Source organism: Castor canadensis, chromosome 2 (assembly GCF_047511655.1).
Source record: "Castor canadensis chromosome 2, mCasCan1.hap1v2, whole genome shotgun sequence".
Lineage (NCBI taxonomy): Eukaryota > Metazoa > Chordata > Mammalia > Rodentia > Castoridae > Castor > Castor canadensis.
The window spans coordinates 199,793,423-199,800,372 of NC_133387.1; the positions used below are offsets into that span (position 1 = coordinate 199,793,423).

At 37.8% G+C, this 6,950-nt stretch overlaps 1 non-coding gene across 1 annotated transcript; it reads left to right on the forward strand.

Moving 5' to 3' along the window:
- Positions 1–6,103: 6,103 nt before the first annotated feature.
- Positions 6,104–6,267, forward strand: LOC141420916 (U1 spliceosomal RNA). Its single transcript, XR_012445640.1, has one exon. It is a non-coding gene; the product is annotated as a U1 spliceosomal RNA (small nuclear RNA).
- The last annotated feature ends 683 nt before the right edge of the window (positions 6,268–6,950 follow it).

Sequence of the window (6,950 nt, forward strand, 5' to 3'; positions counted from 1 at the left end):
CAATAGGCACATATTAAAAATCAAGTTATATTGATTTTCTTAGTAGCAATACTACATTAAGCATGGTATCCATAAACTCCATGAGCCATCTGGGTGTTAAAACAACTAGTAGGAATTGAATGAAAATATTGTGGTGCAACTCACTTTGTCTCCTTTATTTTGAGTCTCCCTGGGATTCAGTTCTTCTTCTTATGGACAATCTAAAGTGGACCTTAAAGAGAGTGATTTCACAGTCTTCTATAGACAATTTCAACCACGTCTTCAAAGATCAGGAGACAAGTGTTAGGCTTCTGCAAGTTCCTGATGTTTCCAAACTATGCACAGAATAAGTAAAGAAATATCCTGGCTTTGGGTAAGACTGCAGGTACCTGGATTTCACAGTTTCCCATTCTGAAATAGGAGGGATGGATGCTAACATAGTTTACCTGGATCAGTGTTATCTTCAAAAGTCTTTGAAGAGATATATGTGTATATATATATATATATATATATATATATATACATGTGAATACATATATATCCCAAGTATGATTTAATTTATATATAACTATTAAATTAATGGACTCTCCACTTTAATATCTAGATTGTGCATTTTTTCTTTGTTTCATCCACATTCTACCATTCTCTTTCCCACATTCTTTATCTGCCATATTTTTAAAGTAGATACTTTTTACTTAATCATAACACAGCACATCTAACTATTTTTCTTTCAAATTTTCACCATATTTGCTTTGCTTTTAAAGTTGCATTATTATATTAAATGCCCAGCATTAATACTTTTGCTGACACCTCTTTTGGTGGAAGGACTCACCTTCCATAGGAGACTCTTGAAGAAAACTCCTGTGTACAGAATTATTTGAATTCTTACATGTTCACAATTGTATGTTGATTAATAACCTTATTACTAGGAGAATTTTGTTGCACAATATATCCTTGAGTCACACCTTTCACCTTTCCATTATTTGAATATACTGTTCTATTGTTATAATGAACAGCCTAACAAAGGGCTGTTCCTTCCTCTGGAGAGATGACTGGGTAAGACGAGCTGGTGAGATTTCAGAATTGCTCTGGATCAGTGAGATTCAGATGCTTACACACTGAATGGAAGTGTCTGTTGCTGCCACACTGTTCCCAGCTCACTGTTGCATAAGGAGTATTGGAGCTTGAGGAAAACAACTTGTCTTTTCAGTTCTCAGTTGTCTAAATCAAAATAAGGGCCATATGAAGAATAATATCCAGATCTGAGAGTCACCATGCTATGTTGCTCCACTGAGACTGCTGCCAACATGGAAAATGACTTGGGAAGTCAGAGACAGACGAACCCACTAAGCTGTGGGAGACTGATGAATGACTGGGATCAGAGATCTGACCTGACAGAATGGCTGAAAATCAATCTGAATATTTCCACCTTCTGTAACGGCACATGTGCATCATGGCTTTGGAAAAACCATAGCACACTTCCCTAGGACCTCACTCTGGAAGGACCATTAGATTCCAACTGAAGTGCTTATGAGAACAGAGATAGCCTCAGACAAAGCATCAAGGTTGCTTTCAGAAAGAAACCTTCAACACATACCAAAAGGCTAGTGCCAGGGAGAGGTTCACGGCATTGGTGTTGTCTGCAATATGACCCATCTAGTCCTTCTTAAAAACGTTTTTATTAGTATATAACAGTTGTAGAGGGGTTTTGTGACATTCACATATACGCACACAGTATACCCCAGTTTCCTTCATCACGTCTACATCCCCGTATTAAAATGATTTTGACAGGTTTCAGTCTTCCAAATTCATACATATGTAGACATCACATCAACCATATTCACCCTCCTTCACTATTTTCATCTGTCCTCCTCTGCCTGCTAGTGCCCTCCCTGTAGTATGACCTGATTACACTCCTATCCTTCATTGCTTAACTGTCTGTTCATTGCTCAGCAGGGCTTTTCTTTGGCATTTCATCTGCAAGTAAAATGCACTTTAGTCAGCCTCATCCCCTCCACAACTCTGTGTTGAGCTGCTATGTTTTGTTTTTAAGCTGAGTCATTCTTTGTCCGTTTCCAGACTAGTTTCCTCATTTCATAAAATGTATTCAAATTTTGGACTCAAATCTAAGAAATTGTCTTCTTTTTTGATTTTATTAACAAGCTGAATGCTATCGGATGTGACTCAAGTCTTCAAATTTCAGTTCAAATGCAGTTCAGTGGATCGTGTGTTTATCATGTGCAAGAAACCCAAAATCAGTCTTAAAAATACAAGTGTTTGTCTCTCCTCTGTGTATTTTATAAACACTTCAGCATTGTGCATTTGCAGTGGACATTCTAAAATACTCAGCACAACAGTGACACACTGATTGTGACAAACAAAAGGAAAGGATGTATTCTCTAAAAATCTCCCACAGACTCCCACAGACATCCCACAGGTGTTTCTTCTAACACACACAATATTAAGGATGTGCTAGCAGTGAAGAAATACACATAAATCATTTTCCTAACATCACGTAATGAAGCTTATTTCTAACAACTGGTTGTAATTTAGGAAACCCACTCCTTTTATCATCTCTAGAGTTAAATTCCAAAGCAAAGGAATTTCAAAAAATATACAAACATGATGTAGTCTTTCTCTCAATACATTCTCTTAAAGTCATCGTGGGTGGAAGACATGAACCCAGAATGATTTTCCCTATTGAGAACTAATTTTCTTTATGTAAGTTTAGTTAAATAAAACAAAACATTGATACATGCTGAATATTCCTGCCTTTTTTGTCACAAGCAAGAATGTTGGATTTTTGATAATTTTGATAATTCAGGATATTGATATACTTTTTATAATCGTATGGACCAATTGAAAAGTAAAGAATATTATTTCATTTTGGTTTAATGTAACATCATCTGATATTTAATGTCTGACTTTTGTTAAACTGACTCATGTGTTTGATTTTTCATTTTCCAGGAAAAAGTAATGACATGTTTAAGAGTAGAGAAATTACAACTACATTTGTATTACTTTATCAAAGGCATTCTGCTAGTATTTTATGAGAAATAGAAAACTGTGAATTTTAAAATTACTCAATAGGTTTCTTATATTTCAACAATTATACAGTAATTAAAATGACTATCTATCGATCTAAAATGCATAGGTCTAATTTCAAAATTAGAGTTACTACCTACAGAAATTAGGTACAATGCCACAAAATGAAATGTTACTGGAGGATATATTCTTGTAGAAGTAGTCATTAACAAGGGCCTATATATCTACTACTCAAAGAATAAATACTGTTTTGCTACATGCCATCAATAAACCATAAATAATCTAGATAACATAAACATATCACCATTGTATACTAAGAGTGATGAATGGGAACCTAAGAGAGAAAGAATAAATAGCAAAATGAAGACTGTATTTTGAGTGATGAAGGGAAAATTAGATGGTTATAGGGGATAATAAAAGCAACACAATTAATAGAAACTAGAAAACACAAATGGGGTGTTGAGTACATCATTACATACATAAGTACTTCTTAGAGCATGATATGAGAAATAAGTTAACCTGTAAAGATATTGCACATATTCAGTTTATGCCTTACCAGCAACCAACTGCACTTGTTCAATCAAGAGCAGTGATTGGACACAATTAACTTATAAGGAATAATTCAAACATTTTCTAATTAACTTTATTAGAAGGATTAAATTCACTACTTAAGACTACAACAATGACTACTGACAAAGGTAAGGAAATACATAACTATCTCTTCAACAATGATCTATCCTCTTTAAAAGTTTTATTGTTAACCCTTTTCATTTCAACTCACACATACCCCAAGTACCACCTCAGAAAATCACTAAAATTGATGTGACATTGGTTTCTGTTGAGTGCCTTCATCTGTTTTTTATACTCACACAACAGACACATGTTTTCTGCCTTCTTTCTCTCAGCAAATCATTTTTTATATTCTTCAATGTCCTTGTGTAACTTAAAAGTTCACTCTGGTCATTACTGAATCTTACCAACTGCAATACAATATAGTATTATACAATATTATCACAAGCTACTATATTTTATACCATAATGCAAGTAGTTTTATTCACTCATGAGTTCTTCCTAGCTATGAAAATGACTATCATCAGAATTTGGAAAATACTCACCTACAAACTCACTGACATTTGCAGGTCATATGATACCTACATGGATGTCATTTAAAAAAAACCTGAAAAAGAGATTCCAAGATGGCGGCTAGAGGTAGGAAGCAGAAAGCTCCCCTCCTATAGTGAAATCTTGGAGAGACACTGGAGACACACTTGGCAGGCATAATCACTGAGAAAAGGCACAACTTTGACCCCTCCACATCTACAGCCGGTGCAGAGAATCCCACTTCACGTTAAACGGAGAAACGAGGAGGGCCCCCGGGGCCTCCAGTGGCCGGCGCCCATACGGTGTGGGAAGACGCAGACCAGGTGAGCTTCGTGGTACCGCGGTAGCCCCACAGAAAAGCCTGGGCCAGAGCAGCATAGCCCCCTGGACAGACTGACCTCCACCCGGGGAAAAAAGAGAAACTGAGTACTAAGCAATAAGAACAGTTAAGACATGCTGGAAAGAGGGTGGGGCGCCCTGAGCGCTGAAGACTGGGGGAAGGGAATCCTTCCCGGGACTGTAAATAAACAAGCCAGGCAGGCCGGAGGGGCTCTGGCGGGAGCGGGGCGCGCACCCAGCAACCAGGAGCGGGGAAGGTTGTGAGAGGAGGGAAGACCCACTTCCCATGTGAGCTGTAAACAAACATGGAGGCCGGCAGGAGCAGCAGCACCGCCCAGTAATCAGGAGCAGGAAAGCTTCTGAAAGTGGCAGTGGGAGGAAAACTTCAGAGGAGAGGGTGGCAGACCCACCTCCCACATGAACTGTAAATAAACACACAGGCCCAAGAATGCGAGTGCAGTGTCACCTTTCCCAGTGCTTGGAAAGGGGAAGGCCTGTAGCAGAGGCTCCCGCACAGGAGAACTCTGAGCAAACAAAGCCTGTGGGACCAGGTGAGTGCTAGCTCACCCAGGAGATCTGCATAAATAATGCCGCCAGCTACAGGTTGAGAGCAGTAGGCAGGCAAGACACAGTTGCAGATACCATTCACAGAACTGTCTCCAGATGCTTTTTTTTCTTTTTCTCCCTACCTTTGATGAGAGAACAACCGAATTACACCTGCAAGCCGAAAAACTTACTGAAACTGTATTGCATTTGAACTTGGGACACTTGGTGGGGCTTTTTGTGTGTGTGTGTGTGTGTGTGTGAGTGTGAGAGTGTGTAGTTTTGTTCTACTTTATGCATCCCCTTTGATGAGACAACTACAGAACAACATCTGAGGCACCAACTCCAGGACTGGAGATTGAGACGGACACCCAAATTATTAAGACTGAAACTGCATTGCATATAAACTTGGAAGTTTTTTGGTTTTTTTTTTTTTTAATTTTCTATTTTCCATTTTATTTTAATTCATTTTTATATATAGATATTTCTTTCATTTACTTATTTTTTATTTTTTTATCTTTGATTTTCAATCCTCTCTCTGTCTCTCTAATGTCTGTTCAGCTTACTGTCGATTAGGACACTAACACTCCCTCTTTATACCTTTGAAACTCTCTTGTCTGATACCTTGTTCTGCTTTCTCCCTCTTGTCTGTATATTTGTTTTCTCTTTTCTTTAACTTCTTGCTTTCCATCTCAGCTCACCCTTCCATTCTAAATATTACCATTGTTATTATTACAAGCTAGAAAATACTTAATTACACACAGTACAGGGACAGTAACAACACCAAAGACAATGACAGGAAGACAGAAAAAACAGGGAAACCAGTTTCTCCACAGCAAAAAATTAGTACAGGAACCAGAGGGGAATGAAGAGAACAGAAACTCAGATCCAGACTCCAACAAAATGAAGATAAACTATGCCAAAGGACCCAATGAAGCCCACAAGAATAATTTAAAAGAAGACATACTACAAGTACTGAATGAGAATTTTATAGAGATGATACTGGATAGGGTCAACCAAAATGTACAGGAGACACTCAAGAAATTCCAAGACAATTAAAATAGAGAATTTGAAAAAGCAAAAGAAGAAATAAAGGATACTTACCTGGCAGGGGAGATACCATGATCACGAAGGTGGTTTTCCCAGGGCGAGGCTTATCTATTGCACTCCGGATGTGCTGACCCCTGCGATTTCCCCAAATGTGGGAAACTTGACTGCATAATTTGTGGTAGTGGGGGACTGCGTTCACGCTCTCCCATAAGAAAAAAGAAAAAAAAAAGAAGAAATAAAGGAAACCATAGAAGCACTGTATAAACACCAAAGTGAAAAAGAGAACACAATGAATAAACAGATAAATGAACTCAGCACAAAAATAGACAACATTAAAGAAGAAAACTGCCAGGATATGGAAAACCTCAGAAAAAAGAACGAAACAGAACTGCAAAACAAAACGTAAGGCCAATCCAGCAGAATAGAACAAACAGAAGACAGAATCTCAGAACTTGAAGATGAAATGGTAATTACAGGAAAAACCGAAGAACTATTAATTAAACAACTCAAGACCTGTGAAAAGAAAATGCAAGAACTCACTGACTCCCCAAAAGACCAAACTTGAGAATCATAGGCATCGAAGAAGGAGAAGAGGTGCAAGTGAAGGGAATGCATAATATATTCAACAAAATAATAACGGAAAATTTCCCAAATCTAGAGAAAGATATTCCCATACAAATGCAAGAGGCCTCCAGGACACCAAACAGACCAGATCAAAATAGAACTACTCCACGACATATCATCATTAAAACAACAAGTTCAGAAACTAAGGAAAGAATATTGAAGGCTGTAAGAGAGAAAAAACAAGTAACATACAAAGGTAAACCCATCAAAATCACAGCAGACTTCTCAACAGAAACATTAAAAGCAAGAAGAGCGTGGGGTGAGATCTT